Here is a 16,121-nt window from a genome sequence, read left to right as displayed (position 1 = left end):
AACACAGAGTAAAAACAATTCTCATGCAATGGGAGTATCTGAGTGCTGTGGAATAATCCCTTTGTACACTGTGAAGATCTGTAGCTGTGATTGGTTTAATAAACAAGCTGACTGGCCAATAGCTGAGCAGAATAAGGTTAGGTGGGACAGCCAAACTGAGAATGATGGGAAGAAGGCAGAGTCAGGAGTCCCCAGCCAGATGCACACAAAGGGAGCAGGAGGTGAACATGCCATCCTAATAAAGATACCGACAAGTGGCAGAGTGTAAATAAGGAATGTGGGTTAACTTAAAATGTAAGAGGTAGTCAGTAACAAGCCTGAGCTATTGGAGGAGCATTTATATTAAGCCTGAGTGATTATTTGAGAGAGGCTGCTGGGATAGGAAAACTCTGCCTACACCTGAGTTTGAATCCCCAGAACCCATGAGCAGCTGTAATCCCAATGCTCTAACATACAATAGCATAGAACATACATGACCATTCCCAAGGGGAGGGATGGAGGCACAGTGAGGAAATAACTGAACCAAAGTAAGAAATCACCGAATTATCTAGCTCCGTTTCTGGCATTAAGGGACTTAGACAGTTTTGGCCCCTCCAGCTTTGCAGCCTGCAAGATGCATCTCTCTGTGCTGGTTCTATTCCCCAGGTGCAATGGCGAATATCTTATGTGTCTGGCTTCCCTGACATCTTGGGGTTTCTAACACAATCCAGGCTTTACTTCCATGGCTTCATACAATGGGCTCTCAGGGTTCTCCACACAAGAATTCCTCTGCCTTACACAGGCCTCAGCAGCTCTCTGGAATCACAGAGGAAGATGCCATGACTGCTTTAATTCCAGCACTCAGGAGGCAGAGGCAGGCAGATCTCTGTGAGTTCAAGGCCAGCTTGGTCTACAGCGTGAATTCCAGGACAGCCAGGGCTACACAGAGAAAGCCTGTCTCAGAAAACCAGAGAGAGAGTCATGTAGACCCCTCAGTCCCTGAAGATTTATATGAAGATAATTAATGATGAGGAAGAGACATTATCTTCAGTGGTGAAGCCACTGTCAGGGGCCTGTGCTCTGTAAACAAACTCCTACCTACACTCCTATGAACAACGCTAATGAAACTCACCAGGTCACCAGCATAAAAAAGTGGAAAGGAGCCAGGAGCCAGGCGGTGGTGGTGCACACCTTTAATCCCAGCACTCGGGAGGCACAGCCAGGCGGATCTCTGTGAGTTCGAGGCCAGCCTGGACTACCAAGTGAGTCCCAGGAAAGGCGCAAAGCTACACAGAGAAACCTTGTCTCGAAAAACCAAAAAAAAAAAAAAAAAAGTGGAAAGGAGGCCAGGTGGCAAGAGGAAGGGAGAGAACAGAAGTGGGCAGGGTGCAGGAGAGGGTAACAGGGGATCTGATGGAAATATAAGGTGTATGTGTATGAAAAATGAAACCCATTATTATGTATAATTAATATATGCTAATTAATTAAAGTCTGTTCTCCTTGTTCAGGCTGCTAGCAATGAGTGGGGAAAAGTACATTTTTGTTATTGTTTTTTATTTTGAGACAAGGTCTCTCTACATAGCTCTAAGCTATCCTGGAACTCACTATGTAGACCAGGCTGGCCTCCAACTCTGCCTCTGAGTGCTAGGATCAAAGGTATATGCCACCACGCCCAGCCTACAATCATAAGATAACCTTAGGAGGTACACTCAGGGGTCATTTCTACTTCCCCATCCGTGTAGATGCCCTTTCTGCTGCTTTTTCAACCTTCTTCAATATTCCCAAACCTTTCTCTAAGCCATGATACAGAAGTTACATCACAATTACTGCCATATACACATTCACCCATACTACAAAAGGTTATGACTCAGCACCAAGAGCGCAAGACCTTAGAGTCTACCCTCTTCATCCAGTACACCCTCATTAATGAGCCTTCCCTCGAGAGCCTGCATCAGTACAGTGGTGGCTGTGTTTGCCAGTTCTAGGGCAAAGATTCCAACTCCAGGAGTCCCAGCCAACGTGTCCAGGCACCTGTCCCCATACAACATTAGAAATGGGGTAGTGGTGGAGCACAGAGAAAGACTGAGTCAGTGATGCCACATTGTGAAGAAAAGATTAATCCAGGGACCACCCCAAGCCTATCTTTGGGGTACCGGTATGAGCTTTAGGTTTAAATAGAAGACGATTAGGGACAGGGTGAGAGTTATTGGTAAATGAGCAGTCTTGATCGAAGTGTGGTCTGGTTGGACATCTCAATTCTTATTCTGAGGGTGGCTAGAAGTCCTTATTGCTGGTGGGATCAGTTCCCATGAGATGCTTGCAGCTGATCTCATGATAGACTAATGTGTCTGGGAGCTCCTGCTGTCCCTGCTCGCTATGTTGACTGAAGGTTTAAGAAAATGATTAGAGAGCCAGCTGGTAGTAGCGCATACCTTTAATCCCAGCACTGGGGAGACAGAGGCATGCAGAGAAACCCTGTCTCAGAGAGAGAGAGAGAGAGAGAGAGAGAGAGAGAGAGAGAGAGAGAGAGAGAGAACTGGGGTCTATGCTGTCTGTAATGGAGGAAGAATTTAGAAATGAAGGCTCCTCCAGGAAATGTCATGCTGAGGACACCTGGAGTGGGAAGGACTCATCTGCCACCACCATAGACTCATTTCATTTTTTCAGTAAATTGTGACATTGCTCTGAGCAAGGCAGAGATTGAGAATTTACTCCCAGCTGTAAAAATAAAAACAAAAGAAGATGAACCGCTTTGCTCCCCACTTTGCCTCTATCTTTGAAACGTGGAGAGGGGAGCTTTGTGCCCTGGCTGCCTATCTTGAGTTTTGAGACCAGATTGATGCAACCGAGGCTGGCCTAGAGCTCCTGACCCTGCTGCCGCAGCTGAGTGCAGGGATTATAGCTGCACGCCACCACACCTGGTTCCTTCCTTGTATTTCGAAATCACATTCTTTCTCAAATTAGTTTACAACTGTTGCGGATTTAGTGCTACTCATATTTCCAATCACCTGCGGGCCATATCTCCAGAGCTACTGAACTGTTCGTATTTCCCATCAGTGGCCTCTCGGGCTTAAATGGTATTGTGTTAGGGTTCTAGAAGAAATGATCTAAAGGCCTGAATGACCTTGCGACTCTCTTCTCCCGCCGGCACATAGCCACAGATAGGGGACGATCCGACAAAAGGGCCCGGCTTAGATGGCTCTCTCTTCCTGTTAGCTCCCACCACCTGCACCTACTTCTTATTTCTCATCATCAGCTGTCTCCACGCTCTGACTTTCTTCTGTCAGCCAGGCTGACCTCAGAATATCCTCCACTCCCAACGTTATGTGTTGTGTGATACAAAACGCATCTTGCTTGAAGTAACATAACCGTCGTCTCCTGAGGCCAGATAGCACCCAGAGGACAGGCCACTCTCGTTAAGCACCCCTCACTGTGTGATTGATCTCCAGGAACCCTCAGGGGCATTGGCAGGGTAGGATCCTAATGTGCCGGATGAAACACTCCCAGCTCACCTCTGCACCCTAAAGCAACTGCAGGAGCTGAATTGGGCTTAGCTGTGTCTTTGGTACCCAACCCCCATCTCCAGCTACGAAGATGTGAAAGAATGAAGCCAAAGTGCAATTTCTTCTTCAGGCTTGATAGTCACACCAGAGAGACCAGTTCTGAGCCTCACCCAGAAAACTCATGTTTTTCCTGTGCTTAGAGAAGCAAGTTCTCTGGCTTGGAAGGTGGCCTCGGGGTCTAGTTTGAAGGAATGTCCATTGTCATCCAGGTACACTGTGTCTGTGGCTGACAGGTAGGGCCAGGGGCCACCCCACACTGTGGGGGATCAAAACAAGCTAAGAACAGCAGTACCTTCTCCTCTTCATCCCAAATACAGTCATACTGGGAATTAGGCCTTTATCATAAAGACCGGACAGGGACAATGACCAGTTGCATTCACAACACCATGGTTCAGCCAACTCAATTAAATTCAAATCTCTAAGACAGGGGCAGGTACATTGCTTTTTTTGCACTAGTACTTATTTTTACATTTTTATTTATTTTTATTTTATATCTATGAGTGTTTTGCTTGCATATATGTTTGTGTGTGTGCCATGTGCACAAAGTGCTCACATAGGCCAGTAGCAGGCATTGGGTCCCCTGGAACTGGACTTACAGTTTTGAGTTCCCTTGTGGCTTCAGAGAACTGAACCCAGGTCTTCTGAAAGAGCAGTAAGTGCTCTTAACTTCTGAGTCATCTCTCCAGCTCTACACTAGTACTTCTTAAAGATCTTTCTAAGCTGGGCAAGGTGGTATGTAGCTGTACCCCAGTTACTGGAGAGGCTGAAGCCAGAGAATCATAAAGGAGTTTGGGAGCAGCTTGGGCATGTAGAGACCTCACCCTGTGAAGGGGTGAGGAGGAGTCTAGGAGAGGAGAGAGGGGAGGAAGAGGAGAGTTACAGTTTCTCCTCTTGTATGAGAGAAGAGTATGCTCAATGACAGGCACTCAGCATCCTCCTGACGAGGCTTGTATGATGGCAGTTACCACAGAAGTTTGCTGCTCCAGAAGGAGACAGATTTCCTGGAGGTAGAAGGCAAAGGTTTGAAGAAAGCTGTAGGGTAGATAAGGATGTCCTGCGAGAAAGATTTTCTGGCATAAAATTCAGAAAACAATCCTGAAAGAAGAGGGCACCTTCACACATTTAGGTGTTTCCTCCTTGTGCCTCAGTATAGGAACACTTCCCTCACTGGGCATCAGGGGGCTCCAGGAGACTGTGAACCAGAATCACTCAGACTATGTGTGGTTGGAGAAGTGGATTAAAAAGGAACAAGCTGAGTCTTAGGGCATTTCTCAACCTGATGCAGCTGCCGTTTGGTACAGATGGAATGTTTTCAGTCAAGGGCTTAGCATATCAATGAATGCATAAAATGCAATGTATAAGCCAGACACAGTGGTACCTCATCTCCCTATTCCTCAGGACGATAGCTGGAGTCCAGGAGTTCAAGATCAACCTTAGTAACACCTCAAATATAATAATGGTAAATTCAGTGAACGGAACACCACACCTCCACTAGATGGTTTTTTGAGCAGTGTTGGGAAATAAACCCAGGGCCTCAGCCCTCTAGATTTTTTTCAGCATTGGTGTTTCCCTACCAATGGACATGTTAAAGCTAAAATATTCACACACTATGTTATAACAGTATGTAAGTGTGTTACCTGTAATAAATACAACCATAACTGACATCCCAAACATGACTACCCATGCTGCCAGCAAACGTATCAGTGGAGAGTGGCCCCATGGGCAGCAGGGGCAGAATCTGGCAATTGCCCACCCCTCCTTCATCCTGGAGGTTTGGCTGGGCACGTGCAGTAAAGAGTACAATTCCCAGGGGCTGGAGAGATGACTCGGGAGTTCAGAGTGCTTGCTGCTCTAGCAGAGGCTCATGTTGAGTTTCCAGCACATATATGAAGTGGCTCTCAACGGCCTGGAACTCCAGCTCCAGGAGCTCCAACGCCCTCTTCTGGCCTCCCCAGGCACTGCAAATGCACATGATGCACACACATACACCCAGACACAAAAATGCACACATTAAATACATAGATTTTTTTTTTTTTTGAGCTGAGGACGAACCCAGGACCTTGTGCTTGCTAGGCAAGTGCTCTACCACTGAGCTAAATCCCCAACCCCTTGTTTTGTTTTTGAGACAGGGTTTCTCTTGTGTAGCCCTGACTGTCCTGGAACTTGCTCTGTAGACCAGGCTGGCCTGGAACTCACTGAGATTCATCTGCCTCTGCCTCTCAAAAGCATGTGGTACCACACTTTAAGTGGTGGCGGCACACACAGCTTCCAACAGTCATGTCCCCAAACCAAAATGGACAGAGCATGAGAACCCAGATGGGAAGCCTTGCTGGTTCCAAGTCTGTGGGTGCTCACCTCCACTCCCAGCGTGGCTAGGGGAAGCCAGTAAGGACCCACAGCTGCTCCTGAATAGGAGTCTGAGCTGAGCAACAAATTTAAACCAGGATCCCCATCTTCATTAACTGGAAAAGTAGCTTGTGAACAACTTTCAAGCCAGCATCAGTGAAGTTAAAAGTTGGCTTAAGAAGACTCTCCCTGGTGATGTATGGTGGCTTCGTCATGACCGCCGCACATTAGGTCCCAGGGTGTGACCAGGTAATTGCTTCATTTAAAAGAATACAATCAACTGAGAAGTTATTAGAACAGGAAATTGATAGGTCACGCCACCAGCTGAGCTTGCCCTGGAGATGGGACAGAAGGAAATGTGAAGTGAATGACGTAATGGAACACGTCATCCTCACGGAATTTCTACAAGAGACACCGATTTTCCCAGCGGGTTAGCGTTTGCTGTGTCATACAGAGACACACCCCCCCATGCCTATTGTCTTCCCAGCAGCACCTGGGGGCCCTCATGCCCCTGGTAGTAACATAATGTTGATGCCACAGAATTGGGTAGTGAGTTTTGATTCGTTTGTCTGCTTTTGTTTTAAATAACGGAATTTCTGTGGGCACCTTTGTCCCATTTTGCAAGTTATTCAGGCAGGTGTTTAATTCTCGTCAGCTATGGATGCTTCTGTTGCTTATTCTGATTTTTTTTAAAGATTGCTTTTTGTATTCAAAGGGGGAGGGCGGGGTGCGTTGGAACTCAGCATGAAATAAAACGCACAATTGCCAGGCTTCTGCGAGAGTGGCCACGTGGCTGAGCCGTGTGGCTTGTGCAGCAGAGATGAAGCAACCGCTTCAGGGAATTTCCTGGACAGGCAGATGGCGAGGACCTTCCTTTACTTCCTGCCAGAAGGTGGTTGTGAAACGGGTGCTCCCCTGGACCTGAAGGCAGGGGCTGTGCTCTGGGCATGTCGGAGTGGCAAACTAAAAACACCACGGATCCCAGGGGACTGCACAGACTTCCTAGGAGCCCTGAACTCCCGACCTGCAGCTTTTTGGATGAGAGAAAAAGAAGCCTTGCCATCCATTGTCACTTTGGGTTTCTGCTGCTTGTTGCCAAACACAATCAAACTGTTACAGAGTTCCAAGAACTCCCATGTAGCTTTTTAAAAAATACTTTTGTAGAGCCAGACATAGAGGCACACCCCAGTAATCCTAGCACCTAGGAGGTGGAGCAGGAAGATTGAGTATTCAAGGTCATCCTCTGCTATATATTGAGTTTGAGGCCAGCTTGTGCTACATGAGATCTTGTCTCCAAAAAGGGGGAAAAAAAGTTTTGTAGAAAAAATATGGAGGGAAAGAGTCAATAGGGAAGAGACTGCACATATAAAAACAATTTTTAAGCCAGGCGGTGGTGGCTCACGCCTTTAATCCCAGCACTCGGGAGGCAGAGACAGGAGATCTCTGTGAGTTCGAGGCCAGCCTGGTCTAGAAAAGTGAGTTCCAGGAAAGGCACAAAACTACACAGAGAAACCCTGTCTCGAAAAACCAAAAAAATATATATAAAAATTAAAACAATTTTTAAATTTAATATTATTTTATTTTATTGAAACAAAAGTTTTACCATGTAGCCTTGGCTGGTCTGAAATTCACCACGTAGACCAGGCTAGCCTCAAATTCGCAGAGGTCTGCCTTCCTCTGCATCCTGAGTTCTGGGATTAAAGGCCTACGCCACTGGGCCCAGCCAAGTGCAAAAATAACTTTTAACTTAAAATGCTGGGTAGATCACAAATGGAAGAAGGAGGCCGGAAAGATTGCTCAGTGCATAAAACCACTTACCAGGCAAGTCCATTGACCTGAGTTCAACCTCCAGAACCCACAGTGGCTTCCAAAAGTTGTCCTCTGACCTCTATGCACAGGTCTCCATGTGCCTGCACACACCTATCACATTCTCAATAAAGTGGGAAAGCAAAAACCACTGACAATAGAGTACAACAGTATAGATTTTGGTTTTGAAACAAGGTCTCATATAGCTCAGGCTGCCCTGCCTCAGCCTCCTGAGTGCTGAAATTACAGGGCTGTGCCACCACGCCCAGCTACCTACAAGTCCTTGCCGTTGGCACCCTTTGAGCTATGGTGCATCCAGAGCCTGCCTGCCTGTTCACCTTGTCCTGGGCTCCTCGGGATGCTGATGTATGATGAGGCCTCCAAGACGACCCTCGGGTTTGTTGACTCTTCAGTAAGACTCAGGGTTCCAGGAGCTCAAACTACACTCGTGATTACAGGAGTTGCAGCCAAAGGACGCAGACTAACTCAACACAGGACACATCTACTCAGCTCCGAGGCCAGGAGAGAGAGGCCCCGGCTCCCCGTTGTCTTCCCAAGAAAATCACACTAACATCACTTACTCTTCCAGCAGCAATAAGGCAGACGAAATATTACCAACCAAGAAAACTCACCCAAGCCTTGGTACTCAGGGTTTTTTTTGGGGGGCAGGGAGGGGAGGTAGGTCGTGGGAATGAGGTTATGGTTAGCCACATAAGCATGGAAAGTTCAAGAAATGAACCTTTGGCTCCCTGTCTCTAGACTTGTCAAAAATCTACTAGCACAGCCTGGCCCCCAATCCCTGGTCATATTCAAACAGCCATTTATGATACAGCACACTGTGTTTTCATAAAAATCTTTATCAGGCATACAAAGTCCTCTTATCAGACAGAACATTACAAGGGCTTAGGAGTTATCTCCCCAGAACCAACCAGGGGCTAGTGCTGAAGACCTTTGGACTAGCCAGCCCAGGCCTGTTGGGGTAACCCTTTACTGTAAACCCCATAAACTGAGCCAATTCTGAGGACCTCCACTCCTTGTATAGAGTACAGCTGAAACATAGTCCTAATACCAGCCCTTGTCCAACATCATGGGCATTCTGTCAACGAATGAATGAATGCACGAAGACCTGAAGACAGATCTGTGTCTTAAAAAACGCCCAGAATTCCCCTCTCCCTTGGCTAGCCTTCTCCCGAGCATTTTGCCTCCTGACCTCCTTCCAGCCGTTTCTATCTGTTTCAGCTGTTCCAAGATTCCCAAGCACCAGAGGCCCTTCCCAATGTGTCCCTTCCAAGCAGGTCATCGGAGCTGCAGGGCCCACGGCCAGGACTAAATGAGGCACAGGGGAGCCACAGGAGAACAACGTTGAGGCGGCCCCCCTCTCAGAGTCACTCTCCTGAAAAGGTGAACTGGAGACACTGTCTCCCTTCACTCCAGCGCAGGCTGCATTCTGTCTTGAAACAGTGTGTCTGGATGGGTACCCATCCTCCTTATTTTTGTGCACATTGAGGGGGAAAGTGTGAGAAGTTCACAGGGAGCTTGATTTAGCATGGAGCTGCGTATTAACTCAGGCAACAATGGTGTGCCTGTAGAAACCCATCTACTACTAAATACCAGGAAGTGGTGGAAATGGGTCCCAACATTCCATTCTCGACATTTGAGTCAGCATTCATTTCTCACATTTGATCCAAGATCCCTTGGCCTTTCAGAGGCTCAAGGACTCTTTCGCATAGCATCTTAGAACCCACCTTCCCACTTACAAGGCATGCCTTAGTTGTAGCAAATTTATCAGTGCCCTTGCTGGAACTGGAAAACTTTCACAGTTACCTTGAACTTCCTTCACATAGAGTAAAAAGTGGCTTTAAGAGGTACGAGGATCTCAGACTCACAGAACCGACATTCGAACTGTTCATGATGTATGCATTGCAGTTATTCAGCTTGACATGACTTCTGCCATTTTGAGTTGTAACCACCATGATTGCCCCCAGAGTACCCACTCAGTTTTCCCTGCAGTTTCACACCAAAGAGCAATGAGGAAAGCAATGGGGGGAGGGGCAGATGGAGACTCATAATGAGACCCTGGCTTCAGGAGGCATCTGGAGTTTTGATAGCATTCTGGATAAACCAGGTATATTTGGGGTAGGATGAAGTCACTTTTTTGTTTATTGTATGCAAATAAGTGTGTATATCTGTGTGTATGCCTGTGCACCACATGCATGCCTGGTGCCCTGCAGAATGCAGAAGAGGGCATTGCCTCAACTGGAGCTGGAGTAATAGACAGTTGTGAGCTGCCATGTGGGTGCTGGGAATTGAACTGGGGTCCTCTGGAAGAGCAGCCAGTGTTCTTAAATGCTGAGCCATCTCTTCAGTCCTGAAGTCACGTTTGACCTGACCAATAAATAACCCCTCTTTCTGCTCCAAATTGTGGGGATCCATTTGATTCTGCTGCCACCCAGGACCATGCATCTGTCAGTAAGTCCTCCAATACATACACTCTGTGTAGAACTGGATCTGCCTGTCTCTTGTTTCAGTTTCACTGTGAGGCTGCCAGTTCTCTCGCAACAGGGCTGGATTGTTCTAGAACAGATACAGGGAGCCTTCTGCCATCCTGTCCTACAGACTTTCACTCACTGCTTTTTTCTATCTGGTGTGGTGTAGTGTGTGTGTGATGTGTGTTGTGTGCATGTGTGTGTGTGCACGTGTGAATGTATGTTGATGTGTGTGAATATGTGCATGTGTGTGTATTGTGTGAATGTGTTGATGTGTGTCAATTTGTGTGATGTGTGCATGCCTGTGTGCTTGTGTGTGCATTGTGTGTGTATGTAGATGTGTGTGTTGATGTGTATGAATGTGTGTGTGTGTGTGTGTGATGTGTCTGTGTGTATTGTGTGAGTGTGTGTATGTGTGTGTGATATGTGAAGGTATCTGCAGAGGCCAGAAGAGCGTGTCAGATTCCCTGGAGCTGAAGTTACAACTGGTTGTGAGCCAACCTGACATGGGTGCTGGGATCCAAATGCGGGTCCTCTGGAAGAGCAGCAAATTTTCTTAACCACTGAGACATCTCTCCAGTCTACCAGTCTACCAGCTTTTTTTTTTTTTTTGGTTTTTCGAGACAGGGTTTCTCTATGTAGCTTTGCGCCTTTCCTGGAACTCACTTGGTAGCCCAGGCTGGCCTTGAACTCACAGAGATCCGCCTGGCTCTGCTCCGAGGCTGGATTAAAGGCGTGCGCCACCACCTCATGCGCATGTGAACAATGTCTTAAGAACACAAATTCTCTGGGGTGGAAAAAGTATGAACTACACTTGGCAGACTTCCAACATTTATGACATTCACAGCATTTAACCTCCACAGTTATTCTCTGATGTGGTGTAAGAGCTAAGTTTTGCTGAAAGGCTTTCTACACGCAGTAAGTGATGGGTTTCTCTCCTGAGGACTCAGGGACATGGAGGAATAAGACAAGAGCACTAAGGGAAGTCTTTCTTGACGTTATTAAAGTCAGACTTCTGGGGCTGGAGAGATGGCTCAGTGGTTAAGAGCTGCTCTTCCAGAAGACCTGAGTTCAATTCCCAGCACCCACATGGTGGCTCACAAACATCCATAGTGGGATCTGATGCTCTCTTCTGGCATAAGGTGTACATGCAAATACAGCACTCATAAATAAATAAACAAATCCTAAAAAAAAAAAGTCAGACTTCCTCTTCTTTTTTTTAAAAAGATTTATTTATTATTATAACATATATAATAAAAAAAGTCTATACAGATTTACACATGTTGCTAATTAACTCATCTAACACATGCTAGACATCCCCAGACTTCCTCTTCTAACATGAGATCCCCAATAAGACCAGAAAGGCTGCTGAATCTGGGCTAGTGTTTCCCACACGCCTTGCATGCACAGAGATTTCCCCAGGTATGTTTGCTGATGCTGAAGAAGATCAGAACTGTAGCTCAAGACTCCACACCCAGTTTGCCACCACGGTTTTCTTCCTAGTGAGTCCTCTGGTTTTGACATGCAGAAGCCTCCTCAGAAAGTTGTCCACACTCACTCCATTTCACCACTGAGATTCTGATTCTGAACATTTTGAAACTGACACCTAAAGTATGTTCCACTTTCTTCATATTCACAGTAAGTTCAGCAATATCTAATGAGCTCAAAATTCCCATTATAAATCTTTGTGGGTTTTTTTTTTCTTCTTTTTTTGAGACTGTGTAGCTCAGGCTGGCTGAGAACTCAATCTGTAGACCAGGCTGGCCTTGAACTCACAGAGATCTGCCTGCCCCAACTCCCCAATGCTGAGATTAAAGGTTTATGCCACAACAACTGGCCCTAAGTATTCTTTATTTTTTTTTTTTAAGAGAATGAAGGTTTGTTTTGATTAACGGTTTGAGGCAGTCTTCCATTGTGATTAGGAAGGCATGGCAGGAGAAACGGTCTTCAACTATGGGGTAGGACGCATGAGCCCATCAGCTCACATTTCCAACACACAATGCTGCAGCGTAAACACTGTCATTCCAAAGCGGGAGAATGAAGCATAGTAAGGGAAGGTTATGGTCAAACCAAGATAAACACCCAGCAGGGCAAAACCCAACCCTGTTGGCTGTGTCTGGCACAGTCATGCGCTACCTGCTCAACCATTGCCTATTTTTTTTTTTCTACCACTCTGGCCCCTGGAAGCTAGAACAGTATTGTATTAGTCATTTGCTGTGACAAAACACCATGACCAAGGGAACTTGTAAGAAGACGTTTATTTGGCTCACAGTTCCAGAGAGTTGGAGTGCATGCAGCGGAGCAAAGACGTGCTAGCCAGGAGCGTCGGTCAGAGGGCTCATGTCTTGAACTGCAAGGGTGAAGAGAGACAGCGAACCTGAAATTGCATGTGGCTCTGGGAACCTCCAAGTCTGTCCCCAGTGACAAAATTCCTCCAGCAAGACCACACCTCCCAAACCTACCCATACAATGGCACCAACTGAGGGCCAGGTTGTTATGGGATATTTGTACATGGGGTGAAGACATAGTGCTGCGATTGGTTTAATAAAGAGCTGAATGGCCAATAGCTAGGCAGAAGGTATAGGCGGGACTTCCAGGCCAGAGAGGACTCTGAGAGCAAGTGAGGCAGAGAAGTCAGCCAGACTCAGAAGAGTTGGACACACAGAATGGGATAGAGGTTAAAGCCACATGGTAGAACATAAATTAACAAAAACATGGGTTAATGTAAGTTATAAGAGCTAGTTAGGAACAAGCCTAAGCTGTAGGCCGAGCTTCCATAATTAATAAGAAGCCTCCATGTCATTATCTGGGAGCAGGCGGGACAGAGAAAGACTTGTTACACCAGGTATTCAAACAGCTGAACCTACGGCACATTCTCACTCAAACTACCACAAGTACTATCTAGACATGTAATTACAGATACTGAGGGCATCTGGCAATCCACAGGGCTGGGAGGGACCGGGGAAGACACAAATGGGTAGGAGATGATGATATCTTTGCCCAGAGAAATCACTCACTAGTTAAATCAAGATAGGAACACTGTCAGATGAGCCATGCGATCGGAACTAAACAGACTGTACCGATGGTTCAGTGTGAACAGGAGCCAGCGGGCATCTGTCAAGTGAGAAGGGTCTAAGGCATTGCTTGGGTTGCTACAGTCGGATGGAAGAGGCGAGAAATAAAAAATGGCATTGAGGTAGAAGCCACGGTGACTGGAAAGTTGGCGGTACAATTGGCAGGTGAAAGAAGTGGGTTAGGTAAGGAGATTTCAATCTGGGTATGTTGACATAACCTGTGTGTTTCCCTGACCCTTGTCCCACAAGCCAATGGCTCAGCCCTGGCTGGCAAAGTTCAATGTAGGTCAAAGATCTACAGACCCAAGCAAGGTTGTCCTCAAGTATTTGTATGAGTCACCAAAGGATGTTAGACATGTATTAACAAGCAAGTCTGGCTGGCTGTGGGCTCACTCACACTAGCCATTTTCTGCACTTTTACCCCTTCAGGACTCCTGTCATCCGGTTCTAACTTGTCCTGGCTCCTGGTAAGAGATGAATACCAACTATGATTCTTTGGTTAAATATCCCAAACTTTTTAAAGCTACCACGAAGCTCTTATAAAGTTATAAAATATTAATACTGCTGTTTGGGATGCAGCATGAGAGAAGCCTTGGGTTTGAGCCCCAGCACCCCATGCAGTAAATGCCATCTGCTAAAAATAAGTGAATCTGCCAGGCGGCGGTGGCCGCCGCACACCTTTAACCCCAGCTCTTGGGAGGCAGAGGCAGGCGGATCTCTGTGAGTTTGAGGCCAGCCTGGGCTACCAAGTGAGTTCCAGGACAGCCAGGGCTACACAGAGAAATCCTATCTCGGGGGAAAAAAAGAAAAAGAAAAATGTGAATCTGAGCCAGAGAGGTGGCTCAGCCAGTAAAGATGCTAGCTGTGTAAACCAGATGATCAGAGTGAGTTTGGATCCCTTTTACCCAGTAAAAAGTTGCATCTGTAATCCAGGACTCGGATGTAATCCAGTACCAGACAGGAAGTCGAGCCATGAGAATGGCCCAGAAGCTCAAAGGTCGGCTAATCTGCTTTACACAGCAGAAGAGAGAACAGGGGAGATCCTACCTCACGAAGCCGGAAGAAGAGAAGCAACTCTCACAAGCTATTCTTTGACTACATGTGCAGTGTGGCTTGTACAAATACATATACATAATATACATTTCATTTTTTAATTTTATGATTATGAGTGTTTTGCCGGCCTGTGTATCTGTGTATCAGTTGCTTGCCTGGTGCCCACAGAGGCCAGAAGACTGGATCTTGGAACTGGAATTAAAGACGGTTGTAAACCACCATGTGGGTGACAGGAATCAAACAAGGATTCTCTGAAAGAACAGCCCTTGCTCTTAACCCTTGAGCCATCTCTACAGCCCCTAAAATAATGAGAGAGAGACAGAGAGACACAGAGAGAGAGACAGAGACAGAGCAAGAGGCTGGAAAGATGGCTCAGTGGTTAAGAGCACTGGCTGCTCTTCCAGAGGACCTGAGCTCAGATCCCAGCACCTACATGGAGCAGCCCACAGCCACCTGTAACTCCAACTCCAGGCATCTGAAACCCTCTTATGGTCTCTGAAGGCTCTGCACTTACATACAGACACATAAATAAATATTTTTTAAATCCAGTCAAAGGTTTTAGTTAGCAACTGGTGCACAGGATACTGAGGTTTCTCTCCATGGCTCAGTTGAGTGTCCAAACCAAGACCTAACCCACAGCTGGGACGAGACTTTTGGCCTAATTTGTTCAGGTGCGCCCTGCAGTTTCCTTACAGCTATCTAGAGTCATGCTGTACTTTGCTCACACAGCTTACAGGTAACTACTGCTTTACGTTTAACTTTCAAAGCTCACTTTTGAATGCTAGCTCAGGGCACTCCTGTGACTGCCAGCAGGAGGGCAGAGCGGACCAGATCACTGTTTGGAAAAGAACCTTTGCTGTCTTGCTTAAGAGCCTTAACCATGGCTATGTCCTGCTACCCAACCAAGGAAACAGCCAGTATCAGAACAGCTTTGTAACAGGACTTGGCTGTGATGATCTGCCTGCCAGGTGCCCTGCTTCCTCTTCTGGTGACTTAGCCCTCTGTCATCCACCACATGCATTGGCAGAGTTAAGAGACTCACTGAGCCAGCTAAAATATTTTTCAAATACGTCTTTTCCTTATCATAGTTGATAAACGATATCATGTTAGTGTTTTGATTTCTTTTTTAAATTTGTGTGTGTGTGTGTGTGTGTGTGTGTGTGTGTGTGTGTGTGTGTCCCCACAGCGCACAGGTAGAGGTCAGAGGACAACTTGAAAGAGCTCATTTACTTCTTCTATCATGTGGGTCCTGGGGACAGAATTCAGGTCCTAAGTGCCCTGACCTGCTGAACCATCTTGGTGGCCCCATAAGCCTCTTTGATTACGTATCAGGGAGAGCACTTTTCCAGGTGTCTGTAGGGCACTTGTATTTCCATGGACTCTTATTTATTAAATAAACCTTCACACAACCTGACTCGCTGTGATGATGTAACTTTATCACTGTCTGGGGTATGTCCCTGGGTTCCATCTTTTCCCATCTCATCTATTCTTACTGGAGGGGCCTCCGGAGCTGAGCATGGACAGGTGAGAATGTCACCCCAGGAACCGGGGCCGGGGTGGGGCAGTCCACCCCTTGAACAGAAACTGCAGTCCAAGATTTGATTTCTTCACTTTCCTATTCCAAACAGTTGTTTTTGATTTCAACACATTGAGGCAGGGAAAGTCTCAGGGTGGAAGGAGAGGTGGAGAGGGGGGAGGGAAGAGAAGGAAAGGGAGGAGAAAGGACTTCTTTAGGGGCCTTCACGGGAGCCTGGTACCCTTCTGAGCCTAAACCGGAGCCGAGCCGGAACTGAACAGAAGGAGCCTGGAATTTG

Source organism: Peromyscus leucopus, chromosome 8b (genome assembly GCF_004664715.2).
Source record: "Peromyscus leucopus breed LL Stock chromosome 8b, UCI_PerLeu_2.1, whole genome shotgun sequence".
Taxonomy (NCBI): domain Eukaryota; kingdom Metazoa; phylum Chordata; class Mammalia; order Rodentia; family Cricetidae; genus Peromyscus; species Peromyscus leucopus.
The sequence above is the reverse complement of the archived record's forward strand: the minus strand, read 5'-3'. Positions refer to the sequence as shown.